The 10818-nt window shown below is 42.8% G+C and overlaps 1 long non-coding RNA gene across 1 annotated transcript in view; it reads left to right on the plus strand.

The window, feature by feature from the left end:
* The window catches only part of LOC109316797, a 16712-nt gene extending 7010 nt beyond the window's left edge, over positions 1-9702 (plus strand). Inside the window, exons 2-3 of the long non-coding RNA XR_002102923.1 lie at positions 5768-5779; positions 9609-9702. This is a non-coding gene — a long non-coding RNA (uncharacterized LOC109316797). The remainder of the gene's footprint in view (positions 1-5767; positions 5780-9608) is intronic.
* The last annotated feature ends 1116 nt before the right edge of the window (positions 9703-10818 follow it).

Below are 10818 nucleotides of genomic sequence, written 5' to 3' on the forward strand. Positions count from 1 at the left end.
GTGGGGCATGTGAACCTTGCAGGAGGGGTAGTAGCCCCTGTGGGAGCCATTTGCCCCTGTTGGGGGGCCATACCTCTTGTGTGGGGGATGAACCCCCTGTTGGGGGGCCATACCCCTGTGAGAGTGCCGATCCCCCTGTTGGGGGTCTGAACCCCTTTTAGGGGGCTGAGCCCTTTGTATGGGGGCTGAACCCCTTGTCTGGGGGCTGAACCCCTTGTTTAGGCGCTTAAACCTGTGTTGGGGGGCTGTAGCCCTTGTGTGGGGGCCATTGACCAGTGGGAGGGCAGCAAAATATGTATTCATGAATTCATGAAACCTGTATTTAGAGTTCATTTTATTATTATGATAAGACACTTGCTTTAACGCTATAGATATATCAATAAAATATTGTCCAACTGATTGCTGTCTCTGTCTCACTCTCTCTCTTTTTATAGTGGCCTTTTGTTTTTCTTGTGAAGGAACATGGATTTGAGGGCATTTTAGAGAGTGATCTGGGGATTTTTTTTTTATCAGGGATTTTTCAGTTTCCAACAGAGAACACCAGAATTCCTGCTAGGGAGACCAATGGTAGGACCCTGCCTGCTCAGAGCTGGCAGCTTGGACCCGTCTGGCTGTGGCTGACCTCCTGGCCAAATGGGGCCAGGAGGACAATCTTTGACAGTTCAAAGCAGACCACCACACCTGGAACATCTCCCGGGTGATAGCTGCTCAGATGGCCGGGCAGGGGGCACAAATGGCAGTAGTACCATACAAAGGCCAACCCTGCAACCGCAGTCCACTGGCAGCTGGCCCAGAGGGGCATATGCCTCTACTGGCTCTGCAGTCCCCATCTGAGTTTGGCAGGTGCGCAGCAGGTCACAGCCAGGCAGCAATCCCCACTGCCAGACTGCTGCAGTGGGTAAAGGGTGCAGGGAACTCTCAGGGCTGCTTCAGCAGTCCAGCTGGCACAAGGGATAGTGTCCACAGGTACCAATTGGCTGGGCCTCAGAAGCTCCTGAGAGCTCGTAGCCCTGAGCTATTTGCCAGGGTGGCTTTTTATACTGCTGGGGCCAGGACAGTGCAGATTTTTTTTATTGCTGGGGACAGCACAGGTGCTGGCCCTGGGCTCTAGCTCCCGCTGGCTGAAGATCCAGGAGGAGCCAGGCAGGATTATGTTGCCCCTAGTGGCACAATTGGCTCCACAACAAAGTACATGTCCATGCATGTGCACAGATGCAAAAAGCTGTGGCTCAAATTTGCACTGCTTCTATTGAGCTGCTGCAAGCGCATAATTTTGTATGTGTGGACGTGCCCATAGAATGTATGTGTGTTGTTGGAGAGGATGGGCAGGAAAGGACGGAAATGGCAGCAAATATTCTTGGCAGCAATCTCTGGACCTCTGAGGAAGCAGTAATAGACATACATTGTTTAGTGACTTCTGAAGCTTCTGGCTCACATGAGATTGACAGCTTCTGACTACATTCTTTTCCTCTCTGAGTTCTTTTTTCCACTTGCCATATTCCTAAACCCTGGCTGTCCCTTTACACACAGCCCTGTTAGCTACAGCATGGTATGATGTAAAGTCATTTGGTACTATTGATATCTAAAGTAGGTGTGCTGCCCTTCAGCCAGGTGCTTACCTACTGAGTTTGCTTGTTATCTATATTGTGAAGATTCATGTGCATTATTTCAGTAGTCTTGTCTCTAATATGGAGAAATACACTTTATTCTACATGCATAATGAACAGTGCATGCTGTTGGTATTTTTGATACTTCTCAAGGTGAAATAGGTTATATATCACCTCTCTAGTTATAGTAAAATTTGGGAATAATTTTTTTTTTTTACATATAGTCATTTAAAGGTGTTAACGTAAATTCTACGCTTTTAACTTTAAGGCAGTTGAAAATAGCCTTAGTTCAATGACTAAGCTATCCACAGTATGTAGTATGTCTTTAGAAAACTTTTGATTTTAACTTTTAAAGCAAACTTAGCGATAATGTTAGTGGCATTTATCTGATGCGTGCATTCCTTCACAGCATCCCTGGTATAGTAGTAACATTTTTATTGTATGTGCATGCTATTTGACATGTAGGTGAGTATGAAAGATTAACTGTAATTTGTATAACTCTTCTCTTACTTTAATGGTTATAAAAGAAAGATTGAGACAGAATCAATATACCATTTTTGTCTTCATGAAAGGGCCTGTTAGGAACTTTATTTTAAATGCAAAAGCAAGAGAAAGTTCAATACTTTGGTCATTTGGAAACAATATATTTACTTCACTTACGCATGCTGCATCAGCTAGGACATTGGTGTCAAGTCATATCAAGCAGGTGCAAGTTGTAGAAGTACCTTTCAAACAGAAGCAAGTATTATGATTTTATATGCCCTCAATTCCCAAAATCTTGGCTTAATGATTGAAAACATGAGCCCTGTCAGATACATTCTGTCCCTTAACCCCTTCTCATATAAGACATTAGAGAAATGACAGCACAAATTTTTCTTATCATCAGCCTGCATGTAGGAGATAACTTAAACCATTTGACAGCTACAAAATGAGAGAGATTTGGGGCATGTGGCTACAAAAAGTGTGTTTTTGTTTTCATGCTTTTATGACTTGTTTTTTTGCATGGAAAATAAAATGCTACTTTTTGCCATAGTATATAGGTAAAGGCAATGCAAATTTTGCTACTGTATTTTTAACACAAGTGAAAGAAATGAATTGCTGATAATGCAGTAACAAGACAGTAGTGAACTTTAACTGTTTCAGACATTTCCAAATATTTCCATTGTATAAATCAGACAGTCAGCTGTTAGAGAAATTATCAATGTTTATAATTTAAGAACACTTATGCTCCTCAGGTACTCAGGATAAAATTAAATATGAAGTTAGTGTCAAAGCATATAATCATGGAATTCTAAATAGCAGCTGTCCACTAAGATCTGATTAAGGCAATTATTTTGAATGACTTTTTGGTGTTTGATAACTTAAGCATCAAAATGTTGGACACAAAAGACATAACTACAATTCTGAGAGAGGGAGGACTGTATTGGGAAGGGAACAGAGGCTGAGAGAGCTCTAAGGTAATTATTAAGTCTCCACTAAGCTGATACCTGATCTCACGAGTCTCCCCCAACACAGGGCTCTTTCCCTAACTCGCCTTCCATGTCTTGATGGAATAAAACTAGTTAAAGGCGGGGCTTAGTGTTGTGATCCAAATGCACCAGCTGGGGTTATTCATGGTTCAGATGTGATCGACTTGGGGCTCTGCCTCCTCTACATCCTGTCCACTTGCCAACCATGTGCATTGATACTTACTGCCAGCTCCAGCTGCTTCCAACCTCTGGACCCATTTGTCCACTGCCGTCAGGAATTTGACAATCAGGTTATCTGGTGGGCTGTTTCTGGGTGCACTGAGGCATACCTGGTGACCTTTTCACCATGTGGATTTAGTCTACTCTGAGGGTCTCATGACCTGTCTCATACCTTCCCTGGAAGGCGTCTTCCCTAGTTGACCTATTGGTCTTAGCCTACTGACCAAAATATAAAAAAACAAAAGCAAACGATCCAAAAGCAAGAAAGAAAACAAGAAAAGGCTGCCTATAGAAAGTCTCAGCCAGCTCCCTGTAGCTATACCCCTACTCTGCCTTCCTACTAAGAAGGCTCTGAGGGCACTAGCCCTGAGATAGGGAGGACTCAGGGAGCTCCTATCTGGCTCCCTATGTTAAATCCAATGGGGACCCAGTGTTTCTGGCATCTCCTACCTACCTTTGCATCCTGAGGCTTCCCTGCACCCAGGCTCAGTCTGCCCAATGTCAGGACTCTCCTCTTTTCCTTTGGCACTATCCATGCCTTTTAAAACTCCCACAGTGGTGCCTGCAGCTAATGTCATCAGCTGGGCACTGCTGAGCTTTATTGACAAAGAGGCACCATGCATTGCTCCAGTTCCAGCTTTCCTTGTCTCCCCAGTAAATGGTCCCTTTCTCCTGGCCCTTATGCCTGGTCCTCACCACCACAATAACAGACAAACAAATGTTTTAACCCCAGTAAAATGCGGTGCTCCAAGTCCAAAAAAGCACATGAGCATGAGGGGACCCCTAAAATTGAAGTAGCCCCAAAACATCATTGGAAAATTTACCTGTAGATTAATCAAGGCTAATCTGTTGAATTTTCAGAGGTAGCAGTTCAGATTGTATGTGGCCTCTCCTAAATAAGCCAATTTTTCCACAAAACTGCTTTCCAAATTGCACTGTACCATCCCAGGAGAGGCCACTCTCGTCACCTTCCTGCCCTCTCCTGCTTTGACGTCATAATGTCCAGATGTCACCTCCTACTTTGGAACATGGCCATATTCTGTCCTTCTTGAATATTCCAAGGATTGGGGCTTTGTAAATCCATCAATATATTTCTGTCTACAAACTACACAGTCTCTCTGTGCTTTGTAGAGGATGTTGGCTGCTGCCCAATGATCCAACAGTTGGAGATGCCTGGAGGTTCTTAACCTCATTGCACTCTGGAGAGAAGTAAAGTTATAGAGGGACCTGAAAAGAAACCATCAGAATATGGATATGCATGAAGAGAGTGACCTCCAGATTGTATGAAGGGGCCATTAACATGATGCTGTGCAGTGCCAGTGCAAGGTGAAAGACCTCAGCAGTATGAGTGTGCTAAAGTTTGTAACCACTGCTTGTATGTTACTTGTGCCTCAGCTTTTTATACAAAGAGCAGGATTATGCCTTTTCTACTGAAGCAAATACTGAGCTACATTTCACAGTGGGCAGTGGGATTGACCTTGATAAAACCTTCATTAGTGGCATGCAGACTCTAAGGGTGAAGAGGTCCCCAAGAAATGATATTATCAGGCTGTGGCCTTGAACTTGGGGCTTCAGCCTGCCTGGTGCAGTCATTCATCTATCCCGGTGTGTGTTATCTCCTCCTCTGAGTATTGAGACAGACATGGGTCCTGAAAGCTGAAAAAAAGAACATATGGTTTAAGCAATAAATATAGGGTTCCATGCTGGCTGTTCTGGCCAGGCAACCAGTGAGGCAAATGTTGATTAACAAAGCCTCTGTATGTGGCCTCTTCCTACATTGTTGACACTTCCCTCCACCCTTCCCCACTGCCATCCACCTCAACATGGCAAAGATTCACTTGCCGTTTATACTGAAGCCATCAAAGAATGCTTCATTTTGAGAGCAATGGCACACAAGTGTTGAGGCTCACAACCACAGATACTCTACGGCAGTCAGTGAGCATCCTGTGAGGATCCTGTGCATCCTGAGGGACATGATGCCTCAACAAATCTAGCCTCCATGATGACTTGATGCATAGAAATATATAGCAGCCTGAGGGTTTCCCCCCTAGCATATACTTTCCTTAAAGTAGGCAATCAGATCTTCCTGAATGTGCCCACTGGTTGTCATGGATGGTTAGCTGCATTTTAGGTGCTCAAACCACTAGGTCAGCCATTCCACCTCTGCCACCCAAGGCTCACCCTTGCTTTCACAGGTCTTGTGCAAGACAGCAGCCAACCAAAATCCCCAGCAGGTCTGCTAAATGCTGTATAACACAGTTTTCTATCTCAGCCTTTGGTGCTGACCTAGCCATAGCATGGTGCTGAATTTCTGAGTAGTATAGTTGAAGATTTTTGAGGAAGCACATACTTGGTAGGGTGAAGCCAGGTGTATCGTTACAGTGTTAGGCTGATTGATGTGCAGCACATTAAGGAGTACAAAACAAAATGGAGCAGTTGAATGCGAAAGGAAATGTCCATGCAAATCTTCAGATTTTTCTTGCAGTTGACCCATAGAAGTTGAATTTGGAGACTTTGGGGCACCCTCCTCCAGATGAACCATGTGCCTTGGTAGGCATTCCACAATATATGTAGGAATACAAGACCATAAAAGACCTGGGGATATCAGTCTCTGTTGCTTTTGGTGCATCTCATGGCAAGCTCTGCCCTGTGTGAACACTCAAATTGGTAACTCGGTGAGTCATGCGCAGCATGCTAACTGACCCTTTGTGTGTACCAAGCTTATCTTGTCAAGGCTCACCCATTATTTGTCTATGTCCTCATTTCTATAGTCAACATGTTTCAACCTTGACTTGAAGGGACCACATCCAGTAGTGAGAAGTGTTCAGCTCCCATTTAAAACTATCTTTAGTTTCTGTGGAAATGATCAGCAAAATGCATCATTAATGCATCATTAATGGTGGTTTTAATGAGGTACTAATAACCTCTCACAGGTCTACCACTTGTGAATGGTGGCTAAGAAATACCTTTTCAGCTAATAGATATTAGTTGGTTAATCCCCAATTCAGGTTTAAATTTTAAAGTTTAAAACTCAACCCTTTGAAATTTTAGCTTTCATCTTAACAGCATGATGAACTTGGTGTTTATATGATGGAAATGTGTAACATATATTTGCCATCTTCTGTTACCAAGATTTCACTCACTGCTAGGGGCATGGTTGGTTTTTCAGAGGAGTTTACATCTAAAAGGCTTTAACCCAATTCTTTTTCCATTAACAGGCATGCCCTTTAGCAGTATGAGCCTTAAGTAACTTATTAATGAACTTTATTATTCTATTGCATTTTAAGTGCATTACTGTTCCAGCATCAGATCTCCAGTTTTGCTAAAAGAACCATTGTAATACCACAAAATAGATGTATCCTTTACCACTTCTTTGCTATATATTAATTTAAGCGAGTTAAACTTATTATGAAGTGTTTATTTAGAACTTCTTAGATTTAATTACCAATAGGTTCTGACTTTTATGGATTATTGTTTTAAATTGTAATAATTTAAATAGCTTGGATGCAGACCTTGTAGCATATGACTTTTTCAAAAAGTCATTATGTTTGTTCTTTCTGCATCAGTGTAACAGGCAGTCTGTCACTTTAAGAGAGAACAGTCAGCCCTGTTGAGAAATCCCAACTGCAGGGCAGGTATGGAACATCCTTCTCAGCATTTTAAAAAGTTCCAACAATACTAAACGAAGGAAAAGGAAGCAAGCTGTAAGCAAAACAGCTTGATACAAAAAGGATGCTGTACTGGGGCTGGAGCCAAAGACCTTCCTTCCTAGTGCCTGGGACACGGCAGAAAGGTTGATTTTGCTTTCATGCTTGTTGCCACATTTTAGTTTGGATGACTGGCTGAGGAATTCCTCAGGGAGCAAAACACACTTGTAGAAGTAGCAAGCTAGGCAACCTGCTTGAGACCCATTAAATCACATGGTATTCATTCTCTCTCCTGATTGGATGATCCCATATTACACACAGGAAGATTCAGCCCTCTGTTCACATATTAGCTGTGTGAACAGATTTACTATGTTATTGATCAGTTTTCTATAATAGTCATAAGAACAATTCTGAGTTGTGAATGTTCCTACCCCTAAGCCTGTAAATATTTATTTTTCATTTGCATTAGGCTATCTTTTATTTTTTGTGAGCATTCTTACAAATGAGGTAAGGCTTGTCTGGAACGAAGCAATGAAAAAGAGAGATTTTCTTTGCATGATTATTGTTTAAATTTATTTTTCCTCTAATTGCACAGCACTAATGGTGGGTATTAGCCCTGTGCAAAGTGGCTAGTATTCGCTTTGGACTTGGCCGATTTGGGGGACTGTGATTCAAATCACTGTCCCAAATCAATTCAGCTGAATCTGATTCAGAGATACGCCTGCTGCTGTATCTCCAAATCTCTGAATCAGCCAGACCCATCCTCTCCAGCCCAGCAATGGCTGCCCTGCTTGCCCCAGCTCCTGGCTAATTGAAAAGAAAAAGCCCTGTCTCAGAGGGTGCTGCTGGGCAGGGGGGATATCTGCTGTCCCTCACTGCCCCGCACTGTGTGGGGGACTCTGCACAAGCTCCCTGACATCCCCTCATTCCCCCAGCCCCCCACAGGTGCCCCACCCAGGCCAGCCCTGGCCCTTTAAAAAAAAAAAACCCTAGACACACCATTCCTGCCAGTGGGGGGCAATCCCCACTGCCCCTCATTGCCCCATCCCATGTGGAGGGCTCTGCACGAGCCCCCCAAGGCCCCAAAGCTGCTGCAGGCATGGTGAGTCCTGGGGTTTTTCTCTGTTTTTTTTCTTAAAGGGCTGGAGCTGGCTTGGCCACCTCTCCTGCATCTGGAGTGAGGGTGGGGGAGAGATGACAGATGCATCATTGCAATCTACAACATTGCAAACTAAACTACACCCAGATGTAACTCAGTTTGTAATGATGTAGTCATTTAAAACTCCCAAATCTGGTGTATGTGTAATGTGCAATGCCAGTAAGCCACACAAATTTCATTTTTGTCATGTGTACATGGTGATGACCGTCACATGTCCAAGCACCCAGAGATTTCAAATAGGAATCCATGATGTTAAAAACATTCAGACCCAATGTGGTCTTTCTGTTCTGTTTTCAACAGAAGAATTGGCCTAGTATTTTTCTGTAGTCAAAAAGAACAAAAACTAAGAGCTGGCATTTTCTGAGGGGTGCCTTATTTCTAAAAAAAACATGAAAACCACTGACTTAAGGAAATGATGAATTCTGACATCTCAAAAAAGTTGCTGTGATGTTCTGTAGTAGAACAATAAAAAAATAAACTAAGGGACAAAAGAGGAGACTGAATTTATCATGTGCTGTTACAAAAAGAGAGTGTGTGCATTACTGAAATTTTATCATATTATATGATGGTTACAGTCTTGTACTCTTCTAAATTACATATTCATAGCTGAGTCTGCTTGTCATTTAGCCAAGAAACAAAAGCACTAGAAATCAATGGAGCATCTCTCTGCACTTCCCTGTGCCATTTCATCCAATTCAGATGGATCTGACACTGAGTACATGACTGGTATTCTCTTTTAAAGTTAATTAGTTTCCTTGCAGTATGATAATCTAGTCCAAAGTAGGAATAGTCATGACCTGTTCCTTCAACATTGTAAACCCACATTCAGAACAGGTGATTATTTGGAACCCTAACAATACCTTTTTTATGAATATGGCAGGCTTACCTGTCCTTTTAGATAGCACTGTGTTATGGTCACTTTGCTGGACTGTTACCAAAAATACTAGGTGCCAAATGATCTTAGATTTTTTTCATGTGATGTTGACACATGGCAGATGCTATCCTCTCCGTGCGTCACTCTTCCCTTTATGACTGCTGTGAAGTACTGGTACTACTTGCCTTGTTCCAAACTGAATGTTTATCTGTCAAGAAAAAGAATGAGTGGCATGAGTAATATAGATAAGAGAGAGAGTGTCCTCAGACCTATGAGCATGACAAGTTGAATTGCAGTAGTCTAATTCAAAAAATTTGAACACAGCTAGTTTGTATGGAAAGAAATTACCAGTAAGTATTTGTATTTATATACGAGACCTGTCTGGAGAATATCCTAGGTGAATGTAAGTTCCTAGCAGGCAGTAGTTCCAGATTTAAAATACTAAGACCTGAGTTTGATTCATTCAATGGGATTTGTACTTGAAATATTGAAGACAAAGCCTGTTTTCCTAAGTAAACTTAACTTGCTATATAACAGGTTATAGGTTATATATTATATAGGTTAAAATGAGATGCATTGTATTTGAGCTGTTGCATGTGCAATATGGGAAGTGAACCTTGGAAGTGAAAGAAGAACTTTTTGGCTAGAGACAGATATTCAAACATTCTCAGCCTGAATTGATTCAATCTTTGCAGGTTAGTCTAACCTGGCTAAGTTAAATCACTTTGTAACTTCACAGACATCCCAGACATGCAGGCACATGCATGCAGTGGCTCAGCTAGAAGCGGGGGTGGTGGGGGTGCTAGAGCAGCCCTCCCTTCCCTTGTACAGTACTGAGCTGAGGGTGTGAGGGGTGGCCAGGCCCTGGCAGGATGCTCTGATTATCCCAGAGAGAACTGATAACAGTGTTTATCACCTCATTAAGAAAACAACAGAGGGACATTACCAGCTATCTGTTGATTCTGCCTGTAGATTCATCATGGACTGTAGTCAGCATGTGGTCTGCAAGCTAATACACAGACACCTCTCCACAAGGCAGAGGGGAGGGGAGAATTCCTGCTTAGCATGGAGTGGTGAGAGGGAAGAGGAGAGCAAACAGTTCTTCTTAAACAGCTTTTCCAAGGAAGGACATTAAACTACCTGTTAATTAGCCTGCCTTGGTCATCTTCCACAGCACAGACTGTAGCCAGCATGCAGTCTGCTAGCTAATGTTGAGATGTCTGTATAAGGCAGAGAGGAGTGGGGAATAATCCCTGCTTACCAGGGAGAAGCTAGGAAGATACTGCTGTGCCTGCAAGTCTCTGCTGAGCTGCAGCCAGGGAGCAGAGGGTAGGGGCCAGCCTTGCTGTGGAGCAGAGAGCCCGCCCAGGCCAGAGGGTATGCCAGGATGCTGGGGGTGTCGGGTTTATCTTAAACCAGCAAGGGGTTTGGGACAGACATTGCATAAACTGGTTTGACCCAAATCAGTTAAGTTTGATACTACATTCAACTAGTTTTATCTCAAATCACTTTCAGCCGTTTTGAAACTGGTTTATATGCACTGAACATCTGTTCTGTTACAGGTTTAAACCAGTTTCTGATCACTTAAACTATTTTATGTGTAATGTCTGTCCCCAGCCTTTGAGGACAGAAGAATTTTACAAAGAAACACATATACTGAATGCCTTGCCCCACTCTCCAGTTAGTAGGTGACAGTCAGGGCTTATATCTGTGCTTAATTGCATTTTGCCATTGCAATTTGTCATGTAATTAATGCTATGTAATATCAGTGGAGGATGAATTACATCTTACCTTGTACATATGAGCAATATCAAGGTTTGATTGGGATGTCTACTGCTCTCAA

This window comes from Crocodylus porosus, unplaced genomic scaffold, assembly GCF_001723895.1.
Source record: "Crocodylus porosus isolate Cpor-Errol unplaced genomic scaffold, CroPor_comp1, whole genome shotgun sequence".
Classification (NCBI taxonomy): domain Eukaryota; kingdom Metazoa; phylum Chordata; order Crocodylia; family Crocodylidae; genus Crocodylus; species Crocodylus porosus.